The sequence below is a fragment of the Ceratotherium simum genome, chromosome 9, assembly GCF_057802395.1.
Source record: "Ceratotherium simum simum isolate JZ-2026a chromosome 9, ASM5780239v1, whole genome shotgun sequence".
NCBI lineage: Eukaryota > Metazoa > Chordata > Mammalia > Perissodactyla > Rhinocerotidae > Ceratotherium > Ceratotherium simum.
This window is the reverse complement of record NC_141908.1, coordinates 68,084,853-68,097,090: the sequence shown is the minus strand read 5'-3', so window position 1 is coordinate 68,097,090 and position 12,238 is coordinate 68,084,853.

Here is a 12,238-nt window from a genome sequence, read left to right as displayed (position 1 = left end):
GCTGATCTGTCGCTTCCTACTCTGCCACCCATGCCTTGTCTCTTCCTTTCACACATACTCCATAATTCTCCATCTGTTTCCAGCCCAGTCACTGGGAATTGGATATGAGTGGCTTTTACAACAAACCAAGTGAGAGAAATGAGCAGTAGTGATGACTCTGTAAAGACTTTTGTTCATTCATTCATCCATTCATTCATGGTGGCTAATCCAAAGATGAAGAAGGCACAGCCCTTGTCCTCAGCAGCTCTGTCTGTGAAACCATAACATGAGCTAATGTGGTAACAGAAGTGGGAGAACAGAGTACCCTGGATGCAACAAGGAGGGACCAATTAGTCCCTCAGATGCGTGTGTGTCTTTGTGTTGTATGCAGGCAGACGGTGACAAAAGGCAAGTTTCAGAGAGGACATGATATTAGAGGACTCTTGAAAGATGATTAAGATTTCATCATGTAAAGAAGGGGAAAGGGCAGAGGAGAGGAAAGACAGGAAACAACATATGAAAAGGCATTATATTCTACTTAAATCAGGGGATTCTGTCCTTAGGATATCCTTGGCTGAAAAAATCGGAATGTGTCATCATACCATAATATAATGATTTACTAATAGCAGTGTTGGCCTATACTTTAACCACGGACTCTCTCATTGGTATCATTAGAGATGTGAGCTGGAAACATGAACATATCCTGTCATGAAGTTATTTGTAATGTAAGTCAGGATTTACACTTTGTTTTATGTGCTTTAGTTTTATTTTCCACCTGTAATTTGACATGCACTGTTTACTAGATATAATGTAGTTGATTTGTTACAAATGAGAAGTTGGAAAAATTGATGATAAATAATCTACACAAAACTCATAAAAAAACATTTCAGTCTCCACTAGATGGCATAGGAAGAAACTAGAATAGCATAATACCTAATTCTCATGCTAGGCTCAATAAAAAGAAGTTTCTATTTCTATGGTTGCATAATTCTGAGTATTTTCTCTTAAAAGCAAATACTCTATAAATAATACTTCTGTAATTATATTTCTTAACAATGATTTATTTTAAAGTAGGTAACAAATGTATGTGGTTTAAAATTCATAGTAAATAGGAGAATATGGTGAAAGTTTATCAAACTCTTTTTTTTAACAGATTAAAACCATTCTTTTTTCATCAAATGATTTTTTTCATTCATTCTTACATTTTCTAGGCTAGTATTTTTCCAAATGGGTTCTTGGGAAGCCCAAGTTAGAGTGTATCTGAGTGATATCACTCTCACAGATTCCTGACTTGAGAAAGAAAATAAAAGTTAATAATTCTATATTATCGTGACCCTGGAAGATAAGGCACTGTTGCCCACGACCTGCAGATTTTGCAGAGCTATCAAAAGTGAAGCAATACATCTTTACTGGGAACTATCATGTGACCTGTGTAACTCCACATTACTTTAAGAACACTAACCAGTATCGTCCAAGCTGAAAAGGAATCCCACCAACACTATTCTCTAACACTTGCCTTAATAACAGAACCTGTCTAATCCCCATGTAATTATTCAAAACATTGAGTCCTAACTAATTTCCTCTTCATGAGAACCTCATCCAAGCCCTAGTCTAACTCTATTTTAAGAATGTTGGGGCCAGCACCATGGTGCAGTGGTTAAGTTTGGCATGCTCCGTTTTGGTGGCCTGGGTTCATGGGTTCGGATCCCGGGTGCAGATCTGCACCACTCACTGGCCATGCTGTGGCAGTGACCCACATACAAAATAAAGGAAGATTGGCACAGATGTTAGCTCAGGGCGAATCTTCCTCAGCAAAATAAAAAGAAAACGAATGTTGATGGAATGTGATTTTTTGATAAGCTGCTGTAAATGAATGGTGTGGAGCCCAGGCTACATTCTGAGAATGAAGCTAGCCTTTTCTGGGCATGACAGGACTCAAACTTCCCAAAACTCCTAGTCGTGAGTTACCTGGAGTAGAGCTACATTTGATGGGCACCCAATGCTTGGAATGACTGCTTGATCATGAATACAAAGCAAGATAAATGTATCTTCCACTTAAACCACAATCTTTGATGTAACTGGTAGTATAGCACCACAAGGATACCTTTCAACACATCTTTATTGAATGCCTCGTTTGTGCAACACTCCGTGCTGGACCCTGAACTAGCTTAAACAATCTGACTATAATGTCGGGGCAGCAAGTAAGGAGGCAGGAATAGTATCACCTCCAATAATGGTCTTTTACTGCAGCACGGGCATCGTAAATCACTGTAGTTTGCAGCACTAGAATCAAAAGGACACTTAACTCGAAGCACAGGCAATCCCAACTGATAGTCTGCTTAACCAATGAGAGTTCTTACTGCTCAATTCTATTCCAAGAATTACAGCAAGCTGGAGCAGAAAACCAATTCCTGCTGGATCTCTGGGCAATGCTCCCAATGCAGGATGTTTTTCCACATTGTGTAACCCTGGGATGCCTTTCATCAGAATCTCCTGGAGTACTTATCTTAATGCAGATTCCTGGGGCCTACTGTAGATCACTGAATTGCATCTCTGGGAGATTGCTTGACCAGGAGGCCAGAGTCAATAACATGAGTGAACCTGTTTCTGAGCACACTTGAGACCACCAGGGACACTCCATGCATCATAAAGGAGATTTGGGGGCCTCAAGATGTGAGTTCCTAAGCACATCTGCGGTCCGGAGACATCACAGTTTGGGCCTTGACATTCATGCAATCTCCTTTCCTGTTGCTTATCTTAGATAAGGACCAGTTTACAAATGTCCTCTCCCAGCACAAACAGCAGAAATTAATTGACTGAAGGCACTGAGTATGGATTCTACTTGAATAACTTATTTACAGGAAATTATTTAGCTGAGATGCTTCACTTCATCAAGTTTTTTTTTTTTTTTTTTTTTAATTTTTTGTTTATTGCAGTAACATTGGTTTATAACATTGTAAAAATTTCAGGTGTACATCATTGTACTTCTATTTCTGCATGGACCACATCATGTTCACCACCAAAATACTAATTACAACCCTTAAGTTTTAATATCAGCAAAAATGATGAGACTTTTCCAACACCTTGTCTTCCCTAATTCGTTAAAACATAGGACTAGCAGAAGTCAAAATGCAGAGAAGCACCAGCATGGAGTCCCCACATGTCCTGGTAAATGTTGTTGCTTCAAAGAAGAATTACGTTTGGGGAACTTGTATAGAATAATAAGTCCAACACTGTGCTAAGAATTTTATTTTCTAATTCTCACAACAGTTCTGCTGGGTGATAATTATGGTGTTACCCCATTATACAGAGTAGGAACCTGAAGGTTGAGTAACTTCCTCAAGGTCACATAGCAAGGAAGATCATAAGGCAAAGGAAGATCTTGAACCCTCCAAAGTTCATGACGTTTCCATTATACCATGCTTGTAAAGAAATATGGAAAGAAATTAATACATAAAAGAAAGATATTAAATGCTAAAACTTCCATGACAATTTTTTCCTTTGCAATATCAGAATCATCCAGCAGGCTGTACCCCTGAATCAGTTTTCCAATTGAAATACCAAGCTGTTAAACAATGATTTTCTTAATGCTTCAGTTGGTTTTTTGATGTATTATTTTAAATGAAATCTATGACAATAATTTACAAATTTTGCTATGTACACCTAAAAGTCAAAAGAAAATATTGTTTTTTCATGCATTGGTTTTCAGTCCTTAACTGATTTTTTAGATTAAAATAGTACCCTATTAAAATTGTGAAAATTATTGATGCTTCCACAGGCAGGGACAGAGCTTTATTTTCACCATCGTGAAAGCCATGCTCTTTTATCACAGGCTGCCACACAGGCTTAGCCTGATTTGCAGAAGTGTTAGTTTATCAGCATGTCTCCAAATGTGCCAAAAAGGCACAGTTATTTTAGAATCACCCAACATGGTGGTTCTCAAAGTATGGTCCCCAAACAGCAGCATCAACATCTGGGATCTTGTTAGGCAAACTCTCAGACCCCACTCCAGACCTATTGAATCAGCAACTCTGGGAATGGGGTCCAGAAATCTGTGTATTAACGAGCCCTCAGAGCGATTCTGATCCACACTAAAGACTGAGAACCACTGACCTAGGATAATTGTTAAAAGTGTAGATTTCTAATCCTCACCCAGACTGAATGAGAATCTGTGTGGCCTAGCAATTTATATTTTTTACAAGTATCCGAATGATTCTTAGACACATAGAAGTTTGAGAACTACACTTGTCCATGTAGTATGGTTTGAGGGGACAAGGAAGTACCCCTCCCTTAACACTTCTCTTCACTTCTTGATCAAAAGTCAATTAATTTTGTAGAATTAAGCAAGGATGTATCCATTCAAGTTTCTATGTTCATTAAGTCATAAATAATTTAGAGTGAATTTATTTTATTAACCAGGTTTTTCACCTTTATGAGAGAATCAGGAAAGTGGACAATTAAAAGGGAAGGGTGTTGGGGCCAGCCTGGTGGCGTGGTGGTTAAGTTTGAGTGCTGTGGCTCCGGGTTCCCAGGTTCGGATCCCAGGTGTGGACCTACGCACCGCTTATCAAGCCATGCGGTGGCAGGCGTCCCACATAAAATAGAGGAAGATGGGCACAGATGTTCACTCAGGGCCAATCTTCCTCACCAAAAAAAAAAAAAAAAGGAAAAGGTATTACAAAGAGAGACTACAAAAGCCTAATTTGAATGCTTTACCTTACAGTCACCCAAGATCTGATTTACAGAAACCTCATCACATTCATTAGGAGGATGTCATAGTTTCAGATAACATCTTCAGTGTGACATCCTTACCCAGCCCCCCACCAAGAGAACCTTGTAAAATCTACTTGGCAGTAATCAAACAATACTCATATTCTGAGTATAGGTAATAGTGTATTGTGATGTTTATTTGGTGTGCGTGTATTTTTTTTTTTAGTGTGAATAGAACCTATATATTCCAAGGCCTAAAAACAAAACATGAGACACAAAAGAAAAGGAATCTCATTTCATTATAATATCACTTAAACTTTTTTCAAACTTATATATCCAGCTAATTAGCCAGACTAGGCTCCGTATGACTTCCTATTGCTTCAGAATAAATACAGATATAATTGGATGATCCTCAAAAACATTATAAGTGAAAGAAGCCAGACACAAAGCACACATATTTAATGATTCCATTTGTGTGAAATATCCAGAATAGGCAAATCCATAGAGATAGAAAGCAGATTAGTGGTTGTCAGGGGCAGGGGAGGGGGTAATGTGAGTAACTGCTTAATTAGTAGAGGCTTTCCTTTTAGGGTGATGAAAATGTCCTGGAACTAGATTGTGGTGATGGTTGTACAATATTGTGAATGTACTAAATGCCACTGAGTTGTACATTTTAAATGGTAAATTTTATGTTGTGTGTATTTTAGTACAATAAAAAACAAATAAATACATAGAATAAAATAAAATCTCCCCTCAAAGGATGAAGATTGATAGTGCTCAGGATATAGAAAAGAATGTGCAGCTGGGGTTGAAGGGAGTTAATTCTGAAAGATACACCGCAAAATGTTTTAAACAGTGACCCTAAATTTGGGGAAATGTCAGGCTGCAATGTTGAAAGCCAACTCTCACTTAGATAGCTGCTTTGGCTTGCCGAAAAACCAAACGACACCAAACAAAGCCAAAGATCACTTACAACCTCCCGACAAACAGCTACAGTGCTGCATACATAGCGGTGATTGACACATTCACAGTCAGGCCAATCAGAGTCCCCGGAGGTCAGCTCAGTGGGCGGGGCTTCCTCTGCAGCAGTCCACAGCTGGTTTCAAACATTATCTCCCCAGGAAGACGTAGAGTGGGATTCGTGCCTTACCGTACCCTGACCCCCCTGCCACCAAGACCCCAGGGCAGATATGGGTCTCGTCTATGAAGATAATCTAAGAATGGAGATTTAATTTTATACTGTCATTAATTTAATGCCTATCAGTGTCTTATGTGACTAAGGCTCTTCTCACTTTAACTTACTCCTACAGAGAACTCAGATATATTTACAGCTGTCACCTCAATTCTTGTCCTTTTCTATTACCCCTCCCACCGTCTAGAGATCAAATTGCTCTCTTAAAAATTCATCTATCCCATCAGGTTTAGATAAAAAACTTCGTGTCTGAAAGCTTCAACCGAAAAACTGGAGAAGGTTGTGAACTACTTTGGAATGAGACAAAATGGTGTCTGCTGTGCCTCCTGAAGAAGGGCTGCTCTTTGTGTGGGCGCATTTGTGAAATTCTGTGTCACCCACGCTACCGTTACAATGCTCACAACATTCACATATCTGATCCGGAGGAAATGTAGCTGGCGCTGTATTTATTCCTGTTACCTCCTGTCTTGAAGAAAATGCCAGTGCTTCATGCAGCCCAGAGTGGTAAACATCAGCTGGGGAGAAGCCTTTATTTAGGGAATTTATCACAAAATGAATTTCTGAAGACCAGTATTAACAAAGAGGAAGTATTGTTTACAAAGTAGAGTGTTGATGCAAATAGATATTTCCAATAATTAATTTCTGATGCATCCTTGAACAATAACATCTCTATTGTGATTTCCTATATTTTTATATGATACACAGATTACTTCATTTTGTATGCCTACCAATTGTGTACATTCATAAAACAGATCTTTGTGCTGTTAAGGAGACATAATATAGGCTGAGGATTTGATTCAGTGCTAATAAAATTAATTTTTTGTTTTTTGTGAGGAAGATCAGCCCTGAGCTAACATCTGATGCCAATCCTCCTCTTTTTTCTGAGGAAGACTGGCCCTGAGCTAACATCCGTGCCCATTTTCCTCTACTTTATGTGGGATGCCACCACAGCATGGCTCAACAAGCAGTGGGTCGGTGCACACCCGGGATCCGAATCAGCGAACCCCGGGCTGCCGCAGCAGAGCGCGGACTTAATGGCTTGCGCCACCAGGCTGGCCTCTAAAATTAAATTAAAAAAAAAAAAACAAACCTGCCAAATGGGTAAGATGTTTGCCCTATATTAGTGACTATCATTTTGATGTGAAACCTACTTTAATGAATACCTGACAAAGAAACCTTTTAAAGGAATGATTATCTTTGACATGAATATATTCAGCTACTGTTTATACAATGAAATCGTAACTAGTTGGTAAAAATGGCACAATATTGCGACCGAGTATAGAAAACACTACGTAAAGAAAATATAGGGCCGGCTCAGTGGCTTTGTGGTTAAGTGCGTGCCCTCCGCTGCTGGCGGCCTGGGTTCGGATCCCGGGTGCGCACCAACGCACTGCTTCTGCGGCCATGCTGAGGCTGTGTCCCACATGCAGCAACTGGAGGGATGTGCAGCTATGACATACAACTATCTACTGGGGCTGTGGGGGGAAAATAAATAAATAAATAAAATCTTAAAAAAAAAAAGAAAATATAAAGGCTGCCTATAATGGCTAATTCTGTTATCTGAGTTGGTGCTTCAGGGACAGTGTGCTCTGAGAAAAGCTTATGTGTATGATATTGTAGGTGCAATCTGTACATTTGAATTATACCCAAGGCCTTATTAATGCTATGTGTAAATTCTAGAAATTACCAAAGCAAGAAAGCTTCATATTTCATTCTGCTTTCAGATACAAGGCAAGGTAATTGTAATTTATGACCCAGAGACTGTATTTTATTTCTTAAAAATGAAAAATAAGGGAAAAATGGAAAGTACTTGAGTGTGAAGGTAATGATACTTAAAAGCAGTGACCTCATTGCGTTTTTCATCTTTAGATGACATGTTAAAACAAAAGTAAATAACTATTTTATTATACAATGGTCTAATTATGTTCAGAGAAGAGAAATGAAAAATATAAATGGCTGTAAAATATAGGCCATAATGACAGGTTAAATTATTTATTATTAGCCTGAAGAAAAGAAGGCTGAGTTGTGAATGTGCAAGTCTTCATAGCTAAATAAGAGATAAGTAAACAGGCAATCTATTCATTGTTCTCCATTTCCACTGAAGAAAGCAGCTCAAATTAAATTGGTTAAATAAAGAACATTCTTGGCAGTGTGACTAAGAATAACAAAATGAAATATAGAATATTTCTCCTTGGAGACTTTAAACAGAGAGGACATGCATCTCTAGGTAAAGATTTCCCTGGTGGCTGAGGTATGAGTTATATGCTTCCTGCTGATCATGATTCTATGGAAACCTATTCTCTAAAATAATGCAGTACTGTTTTATCCCCAGCAGGTGGTGATGTCTTTTGTGGTTAATGTAAATTAAATATTTTTAGCATTGAACTTCACTAATTTAGGAAGTTCCCACTGGTCATTAGTGAAACCCAAATGAGGACTGTGCATTCTTAATGTCTCCTAGTTACTCGTAGGGTGTGAAGGAGAAGTTGGAAGATGTGGACAAAAGGATTGGAAAATGGATAAGGACATTGAACAAAATTATTTTAGGGCAATGATTCTCAATCCTGGCTGCAATTAGAATCATTTGGGGAAAATTTTTTTTAAATGCCAATGTCTGAGCCCGTCCGGGCTGGGGTGGGGCCCTAGCATAGGGCTATTTGCAGCCAGGTTTGAGAACCACTACTCTAGGACTTTTAAGGGTCTACAATGCTCACAAAATAAAACACAGTGTGATGGTTAAAAAAATCTATACACTAACTATTGTTTCAGAATATTTTTTGAACATAAAATACAAATAAATATTATCAACTGCCCATCTCTCCATGGACGTGTGAGTGGTGTGATTTAGTAGAAGCATGTGATGTAGTACTAAGAAGAGTAATGAATCAGAACAGGTGCAGTCTAGCCCTGGCTCCACCATTCTATTTCAGTATTTTTCTCATAAGCAATTTTGAATAAGACTATTGGCTTAAGTCAACTCCATCAAGTTGAACACAATATTGTGAAAGACTTTATGCATGTGTAACTCAGCAAACATTTTTTGAACATCTATTGTGTTCTAGGCACTGTGCTATAAACTGTGAAGATGCAAAGATAAAGAAGACATAGTTCTTATTACCAGTAAGCCTATGGTTTTGTATGAAAGTCAAGGTGAATGTGAAGCATGGAATCCAAATTCCTTTAGCCTTTAAAAGGCATATGCTTTTTCATCAATACTCCCCAAAACAGTAGCAATAGCACTCGGGGAGAATTGAGAAATCTGTTCCCAGATAATCTCTATAAATCTCCAAGGAACACTTTCTTGTTCCACAATCTATCCAGATGTTCACTGATCAATTGACTAGCCATTCTGTCTGGATGTTATAGCTACAGGTCCCACAATTTATTTCTTGACGTCCTATAAATGCCTTTTCACACTGCTGCTACTCTTTTTTGCTTCACACTAGATGTGTGCACAAAATGCTCCCTTAATTCCCTAAAGCACAGCCAAGCCCACTGTAGCACTTAACACTTAACGGAAGGGTTAGTGATAACTCAAGCACAATACAGAAAGTAGCTTGTAATTCAGCTGCCACTAAAGGTGGCGTGCTGCTCTTAGGATCTTCCATCAATATTAAATATAAATAAATTGATGTCGTGTGTCGGAGGAGACTGTTCCATGTGGCAGGTCACCCCAAGCATCTTCGAATTGTGGAGTTTGTACACTTACCTTTCCTTTATCCATTGCCAGGAAGAGGGAAGTCTGCCGTCTCCCAGTTCATTCTCAGGGCCTGGGATGATTGACAGTGGAAACAATCAATTACTTCACCCTCACTCACCAGGTACTATTTAGCCTCAGGGGAACAGAAGAGGCAATGGTAACAATTTAAAAGACATACACTGTACTTCAAAGGGTGGGTTATTCAATTTAAAAAACTATAGGCGGGGTGCTAACAGTCCAGCCAGGGTAAAGCTGTTTCAAGGCCATTCTATGTCTTTACTCCAGCACAACGTTAAGAGAAGGCCAGACTGGGCTCCTGATATGGACTGTTTTAAACCAGTCTGTGAGAAAATTCTTGTATAAAAGACATAAACGTCTCCTGGGGCGGGGCCGGGGGTGTCGAGGGGAGGCGGGAGCACAATTTTCAGGGGCAAGACCAAATCCATATTTAGGGAAAAAGAATAATATTACCTGTCTCTGTCTCTGCAAGGGCATATTTATGCTAAAGATAACAAAATATACATTGGTCAATGGCACATTTAACATCTCTGTCTGAAGTACTAGCTTTCAGGTTAAAGGTGACTTAACATTTTTCTCCAAGTACAGTAGTTGGTTATTATGGTTATAAAAGGTTCTGGTGATTTTCCTAAAGCAAAAGAATCTGCTCCAAAGGTGAATTAATGTTTCCACTACTAACACACTTTAAATGATGTCTTTTTACTTAAGAAAAAAACTAAACTTGATTTCATCTATAATATCCTACTATAGGAGTGAGAAAGGCCTCTATCCAGACGGGGGGCTGGTGGGGTGAGGACAGAGAAGCCATCCAGGAGGGGAATGACTGAAGAGAGCGCTGGAGGTTGGGCAGCAGTCACGTAAACTGGGGCAGGGAGGTCACGTGAGAGTGATCCAGACAGATGGAGCAGCATTTGCGAAATCTTAGAGACCAGAGAGAAGTAAGATGCCTTCAAGAGGAGGTGACATTTTGGTTTCAATGTCATGGAGGGGGTGACATTTTGGTTTGGCAATTTTGACATTTGCACCTATTTCATGACTCTAAAAAAAACAAACCATGAACCTTTCATTTTTAAAATCACCAGGTAATTTGTAAAATAGACACTCTCACCCCCTCTCCTATTCTTAAAGGTGGAGGGGGCACTAGGGATGCATGGTTGGTTAGGTTGAAAGTGATGAGTTGTAGACTACATAGTTTTTAGACCATGTCAAAATAGACATAGAAACATCCGATTCCCTATGGCTTTATCAGAAGGCTTCTCTGCACCTAATACTGTGCCTGTAGGTATTCTACATACATTTGATGAACAAATGGATGAATGAATGATTATGGGGAGGTTATGAAGGATTTTAATACAATTCCTCAAATAAATGTTTCACTTTTAATCTTCCCAATACTCAAATAAGAGATTGAACTACCTTAATGAGATAATCTCCCTTACATTATCTCATTTAATCACCATAACAAGCCCATGAAGTATATAATATGATTTCCATTTTATAGATGTAGAAACCTAAGCTCAAGATAAATGATTCAAGGTCACAGATTAGAAATGAAAAAAACCTGCTTTTTGAAACCAGGTCTCTTGCTTCCGGTACATTCATTCGTTTATTTATTCAGTGAACATCCACTGAAGTATATCCACAGTTTCTCCTATTGAAAGCTCAGTCTAAACAACCCATTCTTGGAACACTGAGCTACATGGGGACAGTTGCTTAGAAAACCTACTCTTGCTTAGAAGTTGCTTAGAAGACCCTACTGTTGACTAGAACCATTTTATGAAGTGAATTAAAGGTTTCCAGTATTTGTCACAAATAAAGAATTGTCTGGAGATTCTGACTGATAAATTGTGTACTATATCAAATTGTTCTATTCTGAGATATAAGGAACGATTGATCGCCTTTAGTGGCCTCAACTGCTGAAAAGGTTGCGATGCCTCCTCCACCGCCCCAACCTCTCATATGTATTTCAAAAAATTTTTTAAAAATCTGATTTGTAAACTAAGTGTAATGTATTTCATTAAGTCTACTTTTCCTCCTAACGACTACTTATATGCTGTTTTTGGCACTGCTTTTTGGATTGTGGTGCCCTAAGCACATATTTAAGTTTACTCTTTGCTTAATCCAATCTGGGATACCAGATGTCCATTTGTACATTTTCTTTGGCACTGTGCCCTACTTGTATACTTGTTGATTAATCTGGAAACCAAGGATCAGTCGATAAACTAACCTTCCAGCCGAAGTCTGTACTTCTGTTCTCAAGTGGAGAGAGGTTATGGTCTCCTGGGGTTCAAAGGGAGTAGTATAAGCTACAGAAAGTTCCTTGCTCCTACTCCAGGTAGGTGGAATGGTTGGTATGGTATGGTATGGTATGGTATGGTATGGTATGGTATGGTATGGTATGTAATTCATTGTGCCACTAGTGTACCATAGAAATCTTGTTCAAAAATTGTGGTCTGTGTATTTTGATATAGAAAATTTTGACACTTGAAGATAAAATGTTTGAAGAAGTTCTTGCTGCCCCCAATGAGCTAGAAGTTAACATTTTTGAAATAATGTTCTTGTCATTTTGAAATCTGAGCCTTCATTAATTATTTTTAAATCAGTGGTGAGAACTGTATAATCTTATAATTGTAACCTAC